Source organism: Engystomops pustulosus, chromosome 2 (assembly GCF_040894005.1).
Source record: "Engystomops pustulosus chromosome 2, aEngPut4.maternal, whole genome shotgun sequence".
In the NCBI taxonomy this organism is placed as follows: domain Eukaryota; kingdom Metazoa; phylum Chordata; class Amphibia; order Anura; family Leptodactylidae; genus Engystomops; species Engystomops pustulosus.
The window spans coordinates 113,618,183-113,641,558 of record NC_092412.1 but is presented as its reverse complement, the minus strand read 5'-3'; the positions used below and the strand labels follow the sequence as shown (position 1 = coordinate 113,641,558).

The 23,376-nt window shown below is 39.7% G+C and overlaps 1 long non-coding RNA gene across 1 annotated transcript; it reads left to right on the top strand.

Moving 5' to 3' along the window:
- Positions 1-5,394: 5,394 nt before the first annotated feature.
- Positions 5,395-15,401, top strand: LOC140116580 (uncharacterized). Its single transcript, XR_011852829.1, has 3 exons — positions 5,395-5,453; positions 8,640-8,915; positions 14,982-15,401. It is a non-coding gene; the product is annotated as an uncharacterized lncRNA (long non-coding RNA).
- The last annotated feature ends 7,975 nt before the right edge of the window (positions 15,402-23,376 follow it).

Sequence of the window (23,376 nt, the reverse complement as noted above, 5' to 3'; positions counted from 1 at the left end):
CACGGGATTTAACTTTCAAATTGTGTTGCAAGCCCTAGCACTTAGAAGCTCCACTAAAAAGATGGTGCACTCTGTTGGACCTGAGCGGGGAGGCGACACATGCAGAATATCTGGCACACCATCTTAGTGAATTGCGGCATAGTGCATTATCGTCGGCCAATGAACTTTCAGTGAACTCCAGCGGCCGCATAGGTAAATGTGCCCCAGTATGTCCTCATTCACTGCTGCCCAAAACTGAATGCAGCATTCCTTGTGTGTGGTCTGAGTAGTGATTTATATTGTTATGTAAGCTACATTAATGTTTTGTACATGTACTACAGTACAATTTTTTAGCAAAATAACTTGTGTACTTCTTGCAAGGAGAGGACTAACGGGCAAATTGCAGCTAACACCTGCAATCTCCTATATCCAGTGTTAACCCTAATATGCTGCCAGCAAAGTTGCATGCAGGCTGCCATCATGGTGTCATTGGCAAGTGAAAATTTGCCTCTGTTAGCCTACAGGATCTATCATTTACACAGATATGTGATGTAGATCACTTGCATAATGTTCCATACACTCCAATACAGTAGTATTATAAATGCAGTGGTATTGCAGTATATGACAATAGCAGTCATAGCACCTAGGGATTAGGTACATTAGGGGCCTTGAAAACAGTTAAAGGGGTATTCCCATTTTGGCAAATTAATGTTGTTGTTTGTATTATAAAAAAGGTAATACAATTTTCCAATATACTTTCTGTATCAATTCCTCATAGATTTCCAGATCTCCGCTTGCTGTCCTTCTGTGAACAGCTTCTGTTTTTAGTACCAGTGGGCAAAAATCTGACCATGGTCACACAGGTGCACGGCTCGTTATAACCCAGAGCTCTGATTTCTCTTTGTGATACTAACGAGCCACACACCTGTGTGACCTTGGTCAGATTTCTGTCCACTGGTAGTAAACATAGAAGCTTTCCAAAGAATGACAGCAAGCAGAGATCTAGAAAACGGTAAGGAATTGATACAGACAGTATATTAGAAAATTGTATAACTTTTTATAATGCAAGCAATAATATTAATTTGCTGAAATGGGAATACCCCTTTAAAGAAAAAAAAATTTAAGTTATTCCCACTATGAACCTTGAAATGGGAAATAGTGCCCAAACATTTGAATCAACACTTTTTGACATTTTTCAACATATAAAGGGTCAAAATATAAATGCATGAAAATTGATCAAAAGGTTAAACAGTCCCCAAGATGGTAGCAATGAAAATATTATCTCATCCCGCAAAAAATGGCACCTTACACAGTTGTGTACACTGAAGTAAAATATTTTTTTGCAGAATATGGCAAAATGATGACTTTTTTGTACAAAAGGTTTCAGATTTTCCATAATCTAGTAAAAGATAATAAAACCTATATAAATTTGATATCACTTTGATTGTACTGACCAAAAGATTAAAAGAGAGTTATCATTTGGTGCACACAGTTAAATTATAACTGTAAACTTACTGGCAAAAACAGTTTTAGCACTGCTGGAGAGACCTTTTCCAAGCATTCCTTTATTATGCTGCTGGCTTCTTGTGCGGGGCAGATTTACTTACCCAATTCATTCGCGATCCAGCGGCCGGTTCTCTGACGCTGATTCGGGTCTTCCGGTGATTCACTAAGGTAGTGCGCCCGATATACACCAGGTGTCGCTGCTGCGCTGAAGTCCGCCGAGGTCCGCCAGAGTTTACCAAGCTAGGCTGGGTACAAGTAAGTGAGTGTCAAGTGACACATTTTTTAAAAAAAATACAGCGTTTTTTCCGAATCTGTCGGGTTTTCCGATGGCCATGCCCCCCGATTTCTTTTGCATGCATGCCGGCGCCAGTGAGCCACAATCTGATCACGTGCGCCAAAAACCCGGGACAATTCAGGGAACAGTAATATTCGGGAAACACGTTGGAAAAACGTGATTCGGGCCCTTGGTAAATGACCCCCAGAGTGTCATTCACATGATTATCTGTCCCTGTGGACTAACATACATAGGGAGTTCAGGCAGGAAACTGAAAGTACGTGTAGGGGAACATATTAGAAATATTAGGGAGGTATTTACTATACACAGTTTGTCGGCACATTTCAAAAATTCACATAAACAAGACCCTAGGGGGTTACTATTTTTTGGTTTAGAGAAGGTGCAAATGGATTGGTGAAGAGAAGATATGGGCAAATAACTAAATATAAGAGAGGATTTTTGGATTTACCCATTAAAACTTTGCAGATACTCCGAAATGTAAAAGTAAAGTAAAAAATGGGTTTTGTTTAAAGTATAATATTTGTAGAGACTTTAACCCCTTAAGGACGGAGGGTTTTCCGGCTCATTTCTCGCTCTCCAACTTCAAAAATCCATAACTTTTTCATTTTTCCGTGTACAGACCTGTGTGAGGGCTTATTTTGTGCGTAACAAATTTTACTTTCCCGTAATGTTATTTATTTTAACATGCAGTGTACTGCGAAGCTGAAAAAAAATTCCAAATGTGGAAAAATTGAAAAAAAACCGCATGTGCGTCACGTTCTTGTGGGCTCAGTTTTTACGACTTTCACTCTTCGCTCCAAATAATATGCCTACTTTATTCTTTGGTTTGGTGCGATCGCGGTGATACCAAATTTATATAAGTTTTATTGTGTTTTAATACATTTTCAAAAATTAAACGAATGTGTACAAAAAAGAAAAAATTTTTTTTCCATCTTCTGACGCTAATAACTTTTTCATACTTTGGCGCACGGAGCTGGGGGAGGGGTCATTTTCATGACGTTTTCATTGCTACCATTTTGAGGTCTGTGCGACATTTTGATCATTTTTTATTTCATTTTTTATGTTATGTAAAAAGGTGTAAAAGTCGCATTTCGGACATTTGGGCGCCATTTCCCGCCTCGGAGGTCACCGCCCCTTGTAACCGTTTTTATATTTTGATAGATCGGGCATTTTGGGACGCGGTGATACCTAATATGTTTGTGATTTTTACTGTTTATTATGTTTTATATCCGTTTTAGGGAAAGGGGGATGATTTGAACTTTTAATATTTTATTAATTTTTTTTATTTTTTAAACTTTTTTTTTTATTTTTTTTTCACTATCTTTTAGACCATCTAGGGTACATTAACCCTAGATAGTCAGATCGCTCCTACCATATACTGCAATGCTTCTGTATTGCAATATATGGCATTTTTGCAGCACATTCATTACAATGAGCCACTGGCTCATTGTAACGAATCTGCAGCTGCCAGATAGCCTCGTGTCAAAAGAAGACCCGAGGCTACCATGGCAACCGATCGCCGCCCCCTGATGACGTTTGGGGGCGTGGCGATCGGAAAAAAGATGGCGGCGCCCGCGCGCCGCCGTCTTTTAAACGCCGCCGGCGACTTTGCCGGCGGCGTTGAAGGGGTTAATAGCCGCGATCGGTGCAAGCACCGACCGCGGTTATTAGCGGTGGGGGTTTTGTGCAATATGCAAAAACCCCCACCTCTGTATGAAGAGGACTCAGCCCGTGAGCCCTCTTCATACATCCCCTATACCTCTGCGCCGTAGAGCTACGGCGCAGAGCGTTAAGGAGTTAAAATTATGCTTTATTGTTGAGTTTGGAATGGGGCTAAATGAAAATTAGAAAAATTATGTGAGTAGTATAGTACTGGGATAACGACATATTACCGGTAACAAAGAACTCACGCTGGGACTACAAATGCGTGAAGTGCATGAAAACACCACTGGAGATTAACTATCCATTGATGGTTTTTGGTGTGATGAGAAAGTCTTCCAAACATACTGGTCAACTGCTTTTATAATTTTAAGGAGTTGAGCATTGTTCTTTCCCTTTTTTACTATTTGTAATTGGCCTACCTGAAACATGGAATAAGTCACATGCTTGTGACATCACTACAGGTCCTACAGCCCCTCTCAAGAAGCATCCTGTCATCTCGAACTATACTATATGATTTCCCATGGCAACCAGAAAGCATGGCAAATGGAGATTAGCCTGGGGAGGGGGGCAATGTATAACCTCTGCTAGCTGCTAAACAGGCGTAGATAGATAATTATAGTAAATAAGAAAATTGCTTATTTTTACTTAGTGGAGAGTTAGGCAAAAGTTTTTATACTTTACAGTTGTATTTTAAAGCTGTAAAAACAGAGCTCATAAGAATATGGTGTTAATTATTTCAATGGATTTAGATTTTCTTCCAGCTCCCCAGTAGAAGGCATGGAATATTAAATGCCATCATTAAAAAAAGGAAAAAAACAACCAAGTCCTTATGCAGCTTTGTATATGTAAAACAAAAAAATTATGGATTTTTAAAAAGGGCAGCAAAACTGGAAACGCTAATATGCAAATGGACATTGGCAGTGAGGTTAATCCACTCTGCAATCCATAATGTGTCCTTATGTAAAAATAACTGTTGCATTTCAGACATTTGCTAAGTGACAACCGGATTTCACCAGAGCCCGCCGCAAAGCGAGTTGGAATTGCTGCGCCGTGGTACCACCAGGTTGTTCCACAGACGTGACTTGTACGCAGTGGCAACCAAGGTCGAGGTACAGAAACGGCAGGCAATCTCGTAGTCGGGGACAGGCAGGAGGCCTGGACGGGCAGCACAGGACCAAAGTCAGAGACATAGCAACAGGTCAGGGCAGGCGGCAAAGGAGCAAAGCCAGAAACGGAACCGGGGTCACAACAGGAAATCACAGAAATAGCGCAAGGCATCAAACATAGCTTTCTGTAAGGGAAAATAGTTTTCCCGGAAATGGCCAGCGCCAATTAACGGCGGGCTGGCCCTTTAAATCTTCTGAAGCCGGTGTGCTTGCACCCTAGGAGTTGGGAATACTCATGCACAGCCGAGGAGTAAGGAACTGGAGCACTGGTGAGCCTTAATCCCACAATATGGGTCACGGGAGCACCCGTGGCAATTGTTACGTTTTAGTTTCTCTAATTTGAGCTTTTATAGAACTTGTTGTGATAATTGTTTCATAAAACACATGTGCCTTGAGAGGTTAAATTGTCAAGCTCCAATTACCCAGCCTTTTCATAGGGTCACTTTGAACACACATGGGAAAATTTTACTAGCATATATACAGCCAATACAATGCAGTGAATCTGATCTTTTTTTCTCAGTCTAGTGGATCATGTTAGGGAACATGAAATTTTCAACTTTAGTATAAAGTCTTTTGGAAAGTTACTTTGTGACCATCCCTTAGCAATAGATGTTTTACTATTTAACGCCCTTTGTCCTTTTAACTCTAATTCAGAAAAATGTTTGCAAACTAAATAACATAAATGTTTGGAAAAGGAGGGTAATCAAAACATGAAAAGTCAGTGACATTCAGTGGGTAACTGGGACGGTCAAAGTCTAAGGAAAGACACATATTTTTATTTTAGTACTGACCCTGAATACTTGTGAAGTAACATGATATATGGACCCATATCAAAACATTATAAGGTGCGTATGAAAACATAATGCTTTACATATGGACAAAACAGCATGCTATGCTTAAGACCACTGCCAATGAAATTCAAACATCTAACACATTCTGAATAGGGTTAAGGATGTTTTAGAATTTAGATGGTGAGATTGTTATCATGTATATTATTCTTCTGACAGTAAAAGCTGTGTATACACCCGTTGAGAGGAAGACTGTCTAAGCTCAGTCTGGGAACATAAATTCTGCTTCCTAAATACACATCTTGACAAACACAGTGTCAGTGCCTGGAGATGGACATGCTGACTCCAAATTCACCTGGGATTAGAAGGATAATGGATTTTAAGATAACAGTCCTCTAACAGTAGATTATACATGTCTGTCTCTAATTGTTGGATACTGTGCAGATCTTTAATTCCCTTCAGGCTACATTTAGTCAGAACGGTCTGGAAAAAGCCAGAGAAAATTGACGAAGAACAACATGTATCATATTACGAATTAGCAAATGCCTTAATTTTACTATACATAAGCCCCATAATCATATTTACATATGGTCAGGGCTGACCCTGCATACATTAGCTTCCCATCTTGTGTTTTCAATGTGGTATTGTATTATAAGTTCAAAACTATCAAGGATCCTGGGCTATAAAGAGATTGCAGCCTCCCCAATGGTCTAGAGTTTTTAAATGTTCTGACATTTAGTGCATAAAATCAAGTATAAAACAAAACTTGTTGCACACTAACTGTAACATAACTAAAAGTATTACATGTGGACTGTACCAAAACCAATCTTACTGCACAGATACGGCCCCAGAACCCAAATTACTACATAGATACATTACCAGAAACAAAATCACTACATATATACAGGTAGAACCAAGACTGATACATAGAAAAAGCACCAAAACCCAACTTACTACAGAATTCAGAACCAGGAACAATCAGAGTGAGAAAGACAGCCTTATGCTTCACCAAATTTATCACAGCCAGTGATGCTGGATGATAAATCTGGCATAGTATAAGACTGTCTACATGTAGTTCACTGATGGATAATACCAGAATCTTTGATTGGGGAGTTCTCTATTATTTTCTCGTTCTACCTGGCCTTGTCTCTAAAGATTTCGGCAACACAAACATTTTAGGCTTCTCACCTCATTATCATCTCCTAAAAAAGAACATGTTCTTCTGTTCCTGTATAGATCCCTTGTATGTTACCATAGCAGCCAATATAATGTAACGGTGCACACACAGTATCCAGCTCATCCAAGCTTGGGAGAGCCTGCCAGATTCCACCCTCTACCATTTTCAATTGACCAGGGCAGGGGGAACTTTGTGACTCTATCCAGGCTTATGATATTCCCCCCTGATGGCAGCCCTGTATATGGCAAAATTGACAGATAAAATTTTTGTGTTGGTATTTTGGGGGACATTAATCATAGTCAGTTAGACTGTTTTGAGCGTCTTTTAACGCTAAAATCTGGCGCATCTCGTTAATTAGGCGCATTTATGCGCCATTTCTGGCGCACGGCAAAGTTCGGCACGTAGTGGTTTTGAGTCTCTGCGCCTTATCTGACATAGTGAGTGCGTCCTAAACAGATGTTTGCACGGGATCTATCACAAAAGTGCGCCTAAAAAGGCACAAAATAGGCGCAGAAAATGCACCTGCTCTGAGCAGGTGCACTTCCAAAAAACTTCCCTTTTCATTACTAAAAACAGACATTTTAGGTTCCCAAATGAAGAATAACCTCTATGTAACATGGAAAATACTTCGGAGCAGTTTTAAAATGTAAAATTTCTCCAGTAACGACTTCATCATTGTCTATGGGATCATCTCTGGGAGTGATTATTGTCTTATTGTACAGATCTGAGAATATTATCAGTCTCCATTTCATGTAAATTACAATAAAAAGGGAAAAGACTCATTTCAGCAAGAATTTTTTTTTTTTTTTTTTTTTACATCTCTGTCACTTTTAGTCCCTGCATTTGCATCATAATGATATTTTTTTTGTGCAGAGATGAAGCCCTGAACGTTCTGTCACATTTTCTCAGTCTCCTTTCATTATTGCTCACAAATGAGATCTAACAATTGCGCCAAATTTGGCGCTAATTTAGGCGCAAATGAATGGGACATGCGACAAATCCAAAGTGCATTTACTAAGGCAGAACCAGATCCATCATAGATCAGGAGCCAAAAAGAAGAGCAAACCAGGCGCAAAAACAGGCGAACCTGAGACCCACTATGATTAATGTCCCCCTTTATGTTTTATATTAAACTGTTTTATAAAATATAGCAAACTATAAAAAATATAATGTTTTGCTGTATGTGATGTCATGTGATGATTATCCCACCTATTAATATACAGTGGGTTACAACTTCTCCTGAATTTTAACTGATACAGCCACCATATTAAATGTATTTTATGTGACAGAACAACAAAAACTATCAACAACAAATCCGATCGCATGTGCCAAAATCCCCTTCTAAATGCCTGTCCCAGCAGCGCTATCCAAAAATGTCAGAATATATGACTAAAGTGTGGTCTGCGGGACCCTTAGTAAATGTGCCCCATAGTGTGCATTAAAAAGTTATTTTTAAGCAGTCGGAGGGTGTATGTGCATTCCCATCAATGTACGGCACTGGGGTGCCCCACCCTTATCAGCTACTGGGAACCCCTGGACTTTTGACTAATAGGGGCACTGTGGATTTTAGCCCTGGGATATTCAGGCACCCCTGAAACAATTAATTACTGGAAACCTCAGACTCTTGGGCACAGGCTACTGTGAACCCTCCCTTTGTTTGTTAGGGTTTTCAGAAACTTCTTCAAGGGGGTTGTAGCATGAATCACCCCATCCAATTAATGCATTTCAGCTATCAACTATGAGGGACCTTTGGACTTTTTGGTACTGGGTCCCTATTTTATTTCTTAAGGTCTCTGCCTGTTCAGAGCCTCTATTTTAACAGAAGGAAAACCCTGAAATTCCTTGATAAATGTCAAGAGGTTAAAGCTAGAATTACTTCATCTAATCAACAACTATCATCTACCGAAGCCCCCAGACTTTGGGGTATTTGGAGGGCACTGGAATCTTTGCTATTGTGGCGTCTGTACTTTTGGCTACTGGGGAATCCTTTACTTTTGGCTACTGGTGGCCTCCCAACTATTGGCTACTATTGACTTTCTTTGTTTTTAATGTTTCTTCCTATTTAGTTTGTCTGTTTCACCAGGCGGTAGAACCTGCAACTCCTTGATAAATATCTAAGTGGTTGAAGCTGGAACTTCACTCAATCAATGGTGCCAATAAGATGAATGTGAAGATTGCCTTGTAACTGTTTCTGAAGTCTCTCCCTTTCCATGTGGTGGTCTCTGCACTCTGTCTGGGGGTCGGACACACCAGTAACCCTGTTGGGTGCCACCAGGAGCTCATCCTTATTCCTGTGCTTTGTTTGTGTCATCAACTTCATCCTCCATTGGCACCAGACAGAGGTACTCTCCTAATCACATTTAACAACAGCCATTGACATTTGATATATGACATCTTCCCATATGCAGCGTCCCTTTAGCAAGTTTTTTTATTTTTATTCTTTTCAATTCTGCTCTTAGCCTCTTCTAAACCATAATTATGTGAAAACTTTATTTACATGAATTGCCAGGAAATTTTAATTTAGAAAAAACTAATTTTTCCTGATGTTTGGGTCAATTTTTACTTCCTCTGAACGGAATAACTCATAGTGAACATTGTTATTACAGTACATATGAGGCATCCCTTCTTCTTTGGGTCAGTATGATCACAGAGATAATACATTTTTATCATTTAGTTATGTTTTCATACTGTTTTACTAATGAAAATTAAAAATATAAATATTAAAATAAATACATTTTTGTGAGTCAGATATTTTTTTACTCCATGCCATTCTCTGTAGAGAAATGCAGTCTGTTTTCGAAAATACCTTTATTATTTCTATTAATTTTCTCATTTCTAATAAATTACATAAAGGCTATTGCTGCCTGGACCACTACCCTCTTCTCTAGACAAGCAAGAGATTTATCCTGTGGGAAGCATGGAGTGACACTGGGAGAAGAAGAATGTGATATACAAGGGAATAGCAGTTCTTTATGTGCTGAGCATATGGATTAAAATAGTAAAATCTCAGATAAAGTATATTGTATAATAAAGGTGTATTGCAATCACAGTGTATTGCTCTACAACAGGCTGCCAGCAGTTTATGACACTGGAAAGAGGTAGTATACTGGTTGTTGTTTGTAGTGGTTGTCTGCTCTATGATACACAGAAATCACTTATGTATAGAAAGGTCTCAGCTGTTGAGCATTTTCTATATACCCTCAACAACACCATTACATAATACTATATCATATTGTATAATCGGTTGGTCAGCACTTGACCAAATGCTCTTTGTGCTCGTGGACAAATCATCACTTGTAAGAACAAAGTAGATCTCAGCACTACTAGGTAGCAATGAATATTCTTTTAAATTTCAGTATAGGGTAATACTGATATAAAGTATATGATACACAGCTGCAGCTCCCCTAAGCCTTAATAGGAGTCCAAAACGCAGGAGAGCCGCGACGTGTCATATACTTCATATTTATTACCCTTTACTTATATTAAAAAGAATTTTCATTGCTACCTAGTGATGCAGAGAACTACTTTGTTCGTACAAGTATGCCATGCTGTTAGGGAGGGGTTAACTAAAAAGAAACACCTGTACAATTTAATGGTCTAAAGACAAAACTTTTAATTTCTACACTATTTACATGGCATATTAAAGCTGAAAGTCTACACTTTGAACCCATAGCCTTTATTTTATTTGCACTTTATTTCCAAATTGTTACATTAGCAACCAACTCAACTATACTGTCAGTAAAATATAACGTTTATTCAAAAAGTTCATATCAAAGGTGAAAGTGGTTGAACAAATGTGTGATGAAAGTTTACAATCAACCATCATGGCAATTTGCTTCAATTTATATAGTTATCTGCAGAATACTTGTCAATTCAATTAATTTATTAATTGATGAATTTGCTAAAAATTATTTTTACTGACAAAGAGGGAATGGGGGATATGTTTCCAGCGTATGATAGCCCCGCCACTGCAAATTCGCAGCCCGATACATGAAGAGGCTTCGGCCTCTTCATGTATCGGGCTGCCAGTTGCGCAGCGTTTATCCTACGCCAGGCAGGGCCTAGCGTAGAAAAAAGCGCAACCGGCGACTTTTCACGTATGAAAAGTCGCTGGCAGCAGCGAGTGCGCAGGCGCGGGGACAGTAACGCCCCACGCCGGCCCACTCCTGTCCGGCTGCGCCCCCCGCTCAGCCGGCCGCGCCCCCCCCTTCACGCCCCTTCACGGCCCACATGGCGTGAAGGTGGCGGATTGGGGAAAATAATCGCAAAAGCTAGCAATAAGCTAGCATTTGCGATTATTTCAGGGCCTCTGCGCCACTGGCGGTGCGCAGAGGTCCTGATAAATATCCCCCAATGTATCTATATTTATCTAACTAACCTGGAATTGATAAATGTTAACCCAAGATAAATGAGATTTGTACAGGGTGCGTCATTGAACCGTCATTGTATATTCAATGTTATGTTACAGCCTTGTGCTAAAAAAAAATCCAGTTTTCACTCATGTGTCTACACTAAATATGCAAAAATAATACAGTAAAAACAGAATGTTAGAAAACTTTACAGCAAATGGAAAACTGAAATATTGCATTGATATCAGTATTCATATCTATTACTCACTATTTGGGTATCGGATATGGGCAAAGCACCTTTGGCAAAAGTTGTCAGCCTCTGGTTATCTTGGAAATTATACCAAAAGGTTTTCATTTTTGGATTTGATCAGGTTGGATGTGGATCATTGGTATAAATCCATTCCCGGTCTCTCCAGAGATGAGTTAAAGACATGACTCATGGTCTTGTGTTAAATGGTTTTTTTTTTCAGATCTCTTTTTGAGACATTTGTTACAAATGTCTCAAAAATGTCACACAAATGTTTCAAGTCATTTCTTCCCATTTTCTTAGTTTTTCTTAAGCATGTTTTCATCTGGATCTTTTTGCACTCAAAATTTTGTCTCAAATTTTGGACAATTTGAAAAATGGCGCAAATGTCATTTGCGCCATTTAGTACATCTGGAATAGAAGATGAATGTGTCCTACTGATGAAAAATAAATGTCTGGTGGACATTTCAAAATGCCTCAAAAAGGGGCAAGAATTACAATGCCCAAAAAAAGGTCTCAAAAAGACGGAAAAAGCAGAAAGAAAAATAAAGATAAATGACCTCCAATGTCTTGCTGGTAGGTGAATCATAAGTTAAATGTTGCAGCTGCATTTGGCCCTATAGTAGGAGGTTTCCTGTCAGTTCTTTTATCACGTCTGATTCTATGTTCAGTCATGGCCATAAGTTTTGAGAATGATACAAATGTTAATTTTTACAAAGTCTACTGCATCAGGTTTTATAATGGCAATTTGCATATACTCCAGAATGTTATAAAGCGTGATCAGCTTAACAGCAATTAATTGCTAACTCAATATTTGCCTAGAAAATGAACTTTTCCCCCAAAACACATTTCAACATCATTGCAGGCCTGCCTTAAAGGAGCAGCTAACATCGTTTCAGTGATTGCTCCATTACCACAGGTGTGGGTGTTGATGAGGACAGGGCTGGAGATCAATCTGTCATGATTAAGTAAGAATCACACCACTGGACACTTTAAAAGGAGGCTGGTGCTTGGCATCATTGTTTCTTTTCTGTTAACCATGGTTATTTCTAAAGAAACACATGCAGCCATCATTGCACTGCACAAAACTGGCCTAACAGGGAAGAGTATTGCACCTAGAAAGATTGCACCTCAGTCAATAATCTATTGCATCATCAAGAATTAAATGAGAGAGGTTCCATTATTGCCAAAAAGGCTCCAGGGCACCCAAGAAGGACAAGCAAGTGCTAAAAAGAGTCTCATAAATGTGTTTCAGCTTTGGAATCGGGCTGCCAGCAGTGCAGAGCTTGCTCAGGAATGGCAGCAGGCAGGTGTGAGTGCATCTGCACGCACTGTAAGGTGGAGACTCTGGGAGCAATGCCTGGTGTCAAGGAGGGCAGCAAAGAAGCCACTTTTCTCCAGAAAAAACATCAGGGACAGACTGATATTCTGCAAAAGGTACAGGGAGTGGAGTGCTGAGGACTGGGGTAAAGTCATTTTCTCTGATGAATCCCCTTTCCCATTGTTTGGAACATCTGGAAAACAGCTTGTTCGGAGAAGACAAGGTGAGCGATACCACCAGTGTTGTCTCATGCCAACTGTAAAGCATCCTGCAACCATTCATGTGTGGGGTTGCTTCTCAGCCAAAGGAATCGGCTCTCTCACAGTCTTGCCTAAAAACACATGAATAAAGAATGGTACCAGAATGTCCTACAAGAGCAACTTCTCCCAACCATCCAAGAGCAGTTTGGTGATCAACAATGCCTTTTCCAGCACGATGTAGGACCTTGCCATAAAGCAAAGGTGATAACTAAATGGCTCAGGGAACAAAACATTGAGATTTTGGGTCCATGGCCTGGAAACCCCCAGATCTTAATCCCATTGAGAACTTGTGGTCAATCATCAAGAGATGGGTGGACAAACAAAAACCAACAAATTGTGACAAAATGCAAGCATTGATTGTGCAAGAATGGATTGATATCAGTCAGGATTTGGTCCAGAAGATGATGCCAGGAAGAATTGCAGTGGTCCTGAAGAAGAAGGGTCAACACTGCAAATATTGACTTGCTGCATTAACTCAATCTAACTGTCAATAAAAGCTCATGTTACTTATAATATGATTGCACTTGTATTTCTGTATGTGATAAAAACATCTGACAAACACACATAAAAACCAGAGGGCAACAGTTCATGTGAAAATATAATATTTGTGTCATTCTCAAAACTTATGGACATGGCTGCATATGTGGGTGCAGCATTTTGTTATTACTTCTATCATACATATATGGGTAAATACTACAGCTCATATTTGCACTTTACTACTACTTTATGCTGCATATATTGTGTGAATATAGCAATGCAATACTTTCTTATTTATATATACAGACAAAGAGTAGTACTACTACTCCTACATGGCTATAGCACATTTATAGTACTTTTAGGACTTTTTTAGGAAAACTACTACAGGCAGTCCCCGGGTTCCATACAAGATAGGGTCCGGAGGTTTGTTCTTAAGTTGAATTTGTATGTAAGTCAAAACTGTATATTTTATAATTAAGGTTCTAGACAAATTTTTTTCTTTTGCCCCAGTGACAATGTTTGCTTTAATTGGACAAAGTATTATCAATAAAGCTTCATTACAGACACTTTACAGCTGATCATTGCAGTGTGGGACTATAGTAAAGCATCCAGAGAGCTTCACCAGAGGTCACAGTGGGCAGAGGGGTCAACAACAAATGGTTCGTTCAAAAGAACGGAATGGCCATGGGCACTCCGGTGGCCTGTGCCTTGGCTAATTTATTCTTAGCTGCATTAGAGAAACAGCACATATACTCCACCACAAATCCATTTCTGAAGTGTATGCACACATATTTAAGGTACATGGATGATGTGTTCATTATATGGAGGGGTACCAAGGAGGAGTTTACAGAATTTGTTGCTTTCTTGAACGAAACCAATGAATACAATATGTTTTTTACGGCCAACTTTGGGGACACGAAATTGGAGTTTCTAGTGTTCTAGTTACAGTTGAAGGTAACACTATAAAAACTGAATGCTACAGAAAGCCCACTTCTTCCAATAAATTGTTACATTTTAAGAGTTTCCATCCAGAACACACTAAAACGGGGGTGCCATATAGCCAGTTTCTTAGGCTGCGGAGACTAAATAGCGATGACTCCACCTTTTTACATCAAGTCGAGGAATTATCTGAGAGATTGGAGGAAAGAGGGTATCCAAAAAATATCATCAGAAAGGCAGCTAGCAGAGCCGGTTCCGTCTCGAGAGAAGAAGCCCTTAGGGGTAAAACAAGAAACAGAAAGGATAGAAATAATAAACAGAATCGTTTTGCTTTTTCCTTTGGCTTTAATTCCTATGAAGCAGAAATCCGTGCAGCAATAAATAGAAATTGGGGTATCCTTAAACAGGACCCCCAACTAAAGGAACTGACAGAACAGAGACCAATGCATTTAGGAGGAGTAAAACACTGAGAAATATTCTAGTCAGTAGCCACCTCAGTACACCCACTGGAACATGGCTGAATGCATGCATTTCGCAGGGAAACTATAAATGCGGACATTGTAACTTCTGTAGCCAGATGTGCACAGGAGATTTGCTAAAAGTAGGGGGCGTCACATATAAGGTACATGACTTTATAAACTGTAGATCCTCATTTATAGTTTATGTAGTTTACTGTCCATGCAAACGTTTCTATATTGGTAAAACAATACGCCATTTATTCATTAGGTTTTGTGAACATTGTAACTCAATAAAGTCCCTAAAAGGGTCTCCCAGGCTGATCCGTGATGGTAATGCACAACTTTTAAAATTTGCAGGTATCATGCATGTAAAGAACAGTATGAAAGGAGGAGACCGGCAGAGAGAACTGCTGAGGGAGGAAGCAAAATGGATTATAAGAACAGGAGCAATGGGTCCAGCTGGACTAAATGATAGAAACGACTTAAGTGTATTTCTGGAAAAAGTTTAACAAAATAACGCTTTTGTATTGCACTGTGTTTTTACATTGTTTTAAGGGGTGAAAGAGTAGGTGTTCACTATAAACTGTTTTGTTTGCACTATTTACATGTATATCTCTCTGCTCACCATGATATCAGGCACCTCCCCCTTCAGTTTTTTAAGGGAGGGGTTCTGAACATGACGAGGAGGTTTGAAAAAGCGCTAGTAGCACGAAACAGCCTGTTACCTTTTGGACCTAGGCGTCCTCACATGTATGCTTGCCTGTACGCTAAATAAAGTTTGTGGATTGTATCAGTGAGTGCCGTCCTATCCTTGGATCTGAACTATTACGTCTATTTACCTTTGGGACTTGAGCACCACAAGTAATCCAATTGCATCTGAAGACCCCAATAGGTACAGCACTGTCTTTCTATTTCAGGGGTTAACCAGCGAGAAGCAGCGGGGGTTGTGCCTGTTCTACTGTGATTCTTTTCTCCCTTGCTGGGCAGAGGGGTCCATCTGTAAGTCGGGTGTCCTTAAGTAGCGGACCGCCTGTACTTGCATTAATTGAGCTAACTATACCTACCTGTAGTTCACCCTGATCCCCGAGCACACCCTGATCCCCGAGTTGATTCGCTGGCATTTCTGTGAAAAAAGACTTTTAAAATGTATTAATTAGCATCAGCCGCTCTGTGTACATCACTTAACTTAATTATTGACACTTAAGGTCAATAATTATACACTCATATAGCAGTTAATGTTACTTCCTCTACCCTGCTGGAGAGCCCAGTGATGTCACTCAGGAGGCGTGCATGATTGTAATATGCATGCCTCCTGACTGATGTCCTCTCCAGAAGGGAAGAGGAGGTGAGTATGGCTGCTGGAGGAGTTTATAGGGCTGGCTGTAGGGCCTGCAGGAAACATAAGCTGAAGAAGAACAAGGTGTATAAACCGCCAGTACCATCACTGATCTTAGGAAATATTAGGTCCATAGTAGGTATTCGTCCTTACTATCTGCCCCGGGAGTTCACACTTGTCTTGGTTTGTGTCGTATACATCCCCCCAACTGTGGACACAGATATTGTTCAGGGTTTCAACCAGGCAGCCCCCCACCTTGCATCAGACTTCCAGCACTATATACAAACAGTCACTAGAGAGGAAAACACCCTTGACCTAGTCCTAGCTAACTCAAAAGATGCATATAGACTAGTGACCCACCCGCCGTTAGGCAGATTGGACCATAACATAGTCATAGGGATACCTATCTACAAACCGTGGTGAAAAGAATTCTACCAGTCACTAAATGGACTGTAGCCAGAACTGGATCCCTAAGAGCATGCTTCCACCTCACTAACTGGAGCGTCTTTAGAGCAGAAGAGATCAATGAGTGGTCTGACAGTGTGTCAGTCTATCTCAAGTTTTGCCTTGATCAGGTAATTCAAGAAGAACAAATCCAGTGCTTCCAGAACAACAAACATGGGTATCCAAAGACCTGAAGGCAGTCTAAAACAGGAAAAAGGAAGCCTTTAGGAAAAAAGACAAGGTGGCCTTGAATATAATTGAGAAAGAACTGAGAAGCTTACAGAAGGAAATTAGAAGCGAATCTAGAAACCAATAATGTAAAGGTGATGCGGACAGGACTTCAGAAAATAACGCGGCTAGACAAAAAAACTGAGCAGTGCTCGGACATAAGCAAGCAGATGATAGATGACATGAACCTCTTTTTCAATCGGTTCTCAGAAGGGCACCAGGACAAAGCAAGCACTGGAACAAGAGCTTTGATTTTTTTATTTTCATTTTTCCAGTGCCTTCAATACAATAGAACCTGGTGGCCTGAGAGAAAAAATGAGGGCACTGCAAATGGACACCACCCTAACCAACTGGACCTATGACTACCTGAGGAACCGATTGCAGTACGTCAAAAGGCTTGACAAAGATTCATGGCGAATCAAAACGTTTCAGTGTTTTCTATGCCTGTGAGAATAAAGGTTTAACGTTTTTTCATCATATTGGATGCTGTGGCCTTCTCTCTTTTTTGTCTTGGACTATGGATCCTGCACACTAGGACCCTGGGCTGCATACATCAAACAAAACAGCTTTTGGTAATTACATGGGTTGCTGTCTTTTTTCTTTTTTTCCAAAATTAAGGTAGTAACTGTAATGTTATTTGTGTTGTTTATCATGTGAAATGCTGGTCATGCCTTGCCTGGAGTAATGATGCACTAAACAATTTCCCAACGCGATTAATAAAGTTTTATTCTATTCTAATTCTAAACTTTGAGTGCTCTCTGTATGTCATGGAGCATCCAAGGTTCATTAGCATATTTTTAAAAGTCTTTTTTTTTTTTTAAAGAAACACCACAAAGTAAACACTAAAGAAGACGTCAACAGCTAGGTATAGTTAGTTTAACCCCTTAAGGACGCAGGGTTTTTCCGCTCATTTCTCGCTCTCCAACTTCAAAAATCCATAACTTTTTCATTTTTATGTGTACAGACCTGTGTGAGGGCTTATTTTGTGCTTAACAAATTTTACTTTCCCGTAATGTTATTTATTTTAACATGCTGTGTACTGTGGGCTCAGTTTCTTCGACTTTGACTGTGCACTCAAAGTAACACCTTAGCTTTATTCTTTGGTTCGGTGAGATCGCGGTGATACCAAATTTATATAGGTTTTATTGTGTTTTAATACATTTTCAAAAATTAAATAAATGTGTACAAAAAAGAAAAAATTTTTTTTGCCATCTTCTGACCCTAATAACTTTTTCATACTTTAGCACATGGAGCTGTGTGAGGTGTCATTTTTTGCGAAATGAGCCGAAGTTTTCATTGCTACCATTTTGAAATCTGTACAACATTTTGATAATTTTTTATTTAATTTTTTATGTGATGTAAAAAGGTGTAAAAGTCGCATTTCGGACATTTGGGTGCCATTTCCCGCCTCGGAGGTCACCGCCGGCCATAACCGTTTTTATATTTTGATATATCGGGCATTTTGGGACGCGGCGATACCTAATATGTTTGTGATTTTTACTGTTTATTATGTTTTATATCAGTTCTAGGGAAAGGGGGGTGATTTGAATTTTTAATATTTTATAAATTTTTTTTATTTGTTAAACTTTTTTTTTCTTTTTTTTCCCACTATTTCTTAGACCATCTAGGGTACATTAACCCTAGATGGTCAGATCGCTCCTACAATATACTGCAATACTTCTGTATTGCAATATATGGCATTTTTGCAGCACATTCATTACAATGAGCCACCGGCGGTTATTAGAGGTGGGGGTTTTCTGCAATATGCAAAAACCCCCACCTCTGTATGAAGAGGACTCAGCCCGTGAGCCCTCTGCATACACTCCTTATACCTCTGCGCCGTAGAGCTACGGCGCAGAGCGTTACGGGGTTAATTCACTACCACGCAAGTGGTAGTTTCCTTTTAATATAGTCATAGTACTGCTACAACTATGCTGCATTTATAGCCATGGAACAGCATTCCACTTTCATTTTATTCCTGCATGTACGGCCATATCTTAGGACTACTCATATTTTATAAAAGAATGCAACATGCTGTGTGTTTTTTAAATTTACAACTACTGTTAGCTTGGTTCCGATAGTTAATTTAGGCAATAAACCTGTCCCACCTTTGTAAAGTTTGCACAAGGCCCACCCCCATATTAAAATGGACCTGATAATTGTAAGTTGTGTCCGACACTATTTTCTGCAGAGAACAACTCACTTGCTATGCAAAGAGCACTGCACATACAGAGATGCAAACATTAAAATATGATTATATACGGTGAAGTTTTTCATGGTTTTTATATCAAGAGCTTTATTATTATGATGTATATTTTAATTTAGGAAGTAATCCAGTTATAGGTTTGTGGAGAAGTATTATGCGCGAGTGTGGCCATCTGAACCAGAGATTTAAGTAACCAGAAAAAAAGAAGAGAAAGCTGCAAAGTATTCCATGTTAAAGGAGGGCCTTTCTATCATGGTTATATCTCGGCTGCTCTTAATGAGATACAGCTTTTTGAAGGTGCAGATAGTGAATGACACATGAGACATCAGATAGTCCTTGATCATTACTTTTTCCCTTTATTCATCTTTAGGAGACGGATTCTCCTCCTCAACTGTTAAGACGTGTGGGTGCATCTAGAAATGTAATTCAGCAACACTAATCTTTTATTCGCTGGTGCCAGGCTTCTTATCTGGTTCTGTTCTGTATTTTTTACGTTTGCATTTTAAGCACTGAAATGTTTATACTGTCTGTTGTAAACACATGGCAAGCATAGATTTTGTAAGCCTACCAATAACACCACATTATGAGAATGATTACAAGTTCTATTTTAAGGCGCTTCATGCATTCTCCTTGTAATAAGTTACTAATGTTCAGTGAAATTGCCAGTAAAGCAGCCTTCATCCATTTCCTATGTGCTGTGAACAGAAGCACAGAAACAGAAGGTTTTGTCAGATCATACGATTACTTAAATAAATAAATCACTGCAACAACCCCTGATCTAATCAGCACGTACAGCTGCAGGACTGAATTGCTGGTCAATATTAAATGGATTTTGTAAACAATATACATTGCATTGGATGCTATTGATTTTCATTGTAGTTTTTCCAGCTAAATTCCTGAAAGGGCATAGTATCTTTACTTAGTAACAAATAATTAACTAATAAGAAACTTAATACCAAAACACTTACAAAGACATAAACATATAATGCAGAACATAGCTTCTATCACCACTGAAGGGTGACTAAGGCAGGTTCTTTTATTATGAAATGTTTCTTTACTGGTATGCAGAGTTAGATCTAGACTATATACGTCCGCTGCTCATGATCAAACTGTGCTATCATTTATCTGTACATCCTGCAGAACTAATCAAGTTTAGTTCTTTACTAAAGGGGAATCATGATGTTACATCCACAGACTGTACAGGTCTTCAGTTTCCTGTTTGCTGTGATGCATCAATGTTCTAAGGGTACGCAAGTGGGGTTAGACTGAACCAATCTTCTGCTGCCCTAGATTTATCACTGTGCTGATAGTTAAAGGAAACCTACCACTTGTAGTTGCAGGTTTCTGATGGAAATACCGGGCACCAGCTCAGGGTGAGCTGGTGCCGGAGCTTATTTTCGTTAGTGTTTTAAACCGCGGAATCGCGGTTTAAAACACTTTTTAAACTTTATAGCCGGCGCAGGCAGGTACGCGCTCGGTGCTTACCATGCGCGCGGCTCTCATTCACTTCCTATGTAGCCGTGCGCACGGTAAGCACCGAGCGTGTACCTGCCTGCGCCGGCTATAAAGTTTAAAAAGTGTTTTAAACTGCAATACCGCGGTTTAAAACACTAACGAAAATAAGCTCCGGCACCAGCTCACCCTGAGCTGGTGCCCGGTATTTCCATTAGAAACCTGCCACTACAAGTGGTAGGTTTCCTTTAAGTCCTACTATTAGTTAGTCTAGTGTCTGCACCAATGAGCGGGGTACTATCCGAAATTTTAGTGCAAGGATTTTTTTTATCACAAGGCCACACCCCTTACATGCTACTAGTGGTGAAAAGTTCCCACCAATAAGTTCACAATGTATCCACTCCATTGTACTAAATGTAGCTGCATGGACATTATGGGGGATATTTATCATACGCTGGCTCTCGTCCGCCTCTTGATGTATCGGGCTGCCAGCTGCGCAGCGTTTTTCCTACGCCAGGCAGGGCCTGGCGTAGAAAAGATCGCAACCGGCGCCCCCCGCTCGGCCGGCCGCGCCCCCCCTTCACGCCCCTTCACGCCCCTTCATGCTCCACTGGCGTGAAGGTGGCGGATTGTGAAAAATAATCGCAAAAGCTAGCAATAAGCTAGCATTTGCGATTATTTCAGGGCCTCTGCGCCACTGGCGGTGCGCAGAGGTCCTGATAAAAATCCCCCTATGGGTATACTTCACATGCACATGACCTAGAAAATAGAAAATCTTTATGGGGCACATTTACTAAGAACAGTTCAAACTGCACTAAATGCAGTTTGCCTGTGTAGTGTGCAGGGGGCACCAAATTCAGCATTTCTGGCGCAAGTTCTTAATGAATCTGGCGCTCCCTGCACTGCTCTGACAGAGGGCACCATTTTTTTTTTTGTTCACCTTTAACATGGGGCATGCAACTCAATTTAGTTGGACTTTGCATGTGAAATCTGGAACACGGTCCGACTGAGCACCGGAACTCCCCCAAATTTGTGCTGCATGAAGACTAATGCAGCCATGCTACAAAAGAGTCGCGAGTGACACAAATGTGGTGCAGACATTTCCTAAATACCTGTGCAAGCAGTTTTTTACTAGAAAGAATGTGCAAAATCCAACAGAAAACTTTCACAAGGGCTTTACACAATGCATGTATCATACACTCCCTTTTTTGAAAACATGTTCCTAATAATGCTTTGTTTAGACATCTGGAAGTAAGAGGGTTTTAAAGGAAACCTACCAGTTAGAATGGCAAGGGTAAGCAGTAAGTACCGAGCACCAGCTCAGGGTGAGCTGGTGCCGGTGCTTAGTTTCGTTAGTGTTAATAACCGCTGTATCGCGGTTTTAACACTGTTTAAACTTTAGAGCAAAAGAGGCTTCGGCGCTGCGTGCACACGATCGTGCGCGCGCCTACATAGGAAATGCCGGAGACGTTGCGCGCGCATGGTCGCGCGCAGCGCCGAAGCCTCTTCTGCTCTAAAGTTTAAACAGTGTTAAAACCGCGATGCAGCGGTTATTAACACTAACGAAACTAAGCACCGGCACCAGCTCACCCTGAGCTGGTGCTCAGTACTTACTGCTTACCCCTACCATTTTAAATGGTAGGTTTCCTTTAATTATTAGCGATAAATTTGAAGTCTATTATTTTTATTTCAAAAAATTTTTGTTTAGAAGAAATCATTTGTTAATAAGTGTTCACAACCTGACAAAATATGTTTTGTGTTGCTTTTTTTCTTGATTAAATGTAACAAAATAATTACTGTTAGGCATAGCGATGAAAGTTACTTTACATCATGTTAATTAAAGAAAATCCCAAAACTGCCAGTTCTGGCAGCAGTCGATGAACTGGCTGGACTGCTTTCATTTACTGTGTGAGTGCTGGAAGCAGCCAGTTTATTTTATCTGCCAAAAGCTATCTTGTCAGTAAAAATAAAATCCACTGTTTACTTCAAGGTACAACCATTTTGTAACAAATATCACTAACAGACAATGTACACGAATGAATGAGTTTATTATATTGCCTGTTATGATATCATTAAACCCCAATAAAAATGCCCTCTTAAAATAATAATTTGTAAATGGCATTCTTGTATCTCCTGGTAAATCTGGACATACAAACTTCCGCAATGATTATACATTCTATTTTTATAACTAATTGTGAGTGTATGTGGAATGCTTACACAACAGATGAGAAACATAGGTGTGAAAACACATGAAGAATCCAATTAGGAAAGATGTTAAAATGTAACATCCATTCCCTTGACAGATTCAATATTCTCCAAAATATAAAAATAACTCTGTGTTGAGACATAGGGGTGGTACAACACCTTTTTACTGCTGAGAACCGATATCTTAGACCAACCATAAAATTGAAGTTAAACGCAATGCAAAGATGTTGTGTGCACAAAGAATATATACAAAATAAGGAAAATGTCCCTCTGATTTAAGCTTAAAACCTGCAAACTGAAAGGAGGTGAAGATAAAGTTATTGCATTTGTAATAGTCAACTTATCTATTTTTTTATTATTTATGAACGTGAAAGATGAAAAGTGACAAATTGGACACAAATCCATTAAGTATAACTTGATGGCCTAAAGGGCTCACCCCAAGGATACCAAAAGCATGGCTTACATTAGGTAAGCAATCCACATTGATGACCTCTCACCTAGCCAAAACCGTTCCCTTCACTGTGCAGATGACATGAAATGACTATGAAACAACCCTGGGAGTCTGTTTGGTTTGGTTGAAAGTCTGTCATAGACTTAGAGGGAGCGCATTATTTAAGGTAGCCCTAAGGCATAGTTTTCCATCATATTTCTCAATCAGGAGTTTAGTTTCCTGCCTTACAGTAATAAAGTAATCTTAAAGGAACTCTACCATCAAAATCAAGCATGATAAACAAGGAACAGTTGCCCATAAATCCAGTCACCATGACTATGGTAATCTTCTTATATTTGTTTACCATGGCCTCCTTCCTTCTAAAATCAACTTTTAAAATTATTCTAATGTGCCTAAAATGCTATTGGGGGTGTTACCAGAGTCCTTTGTG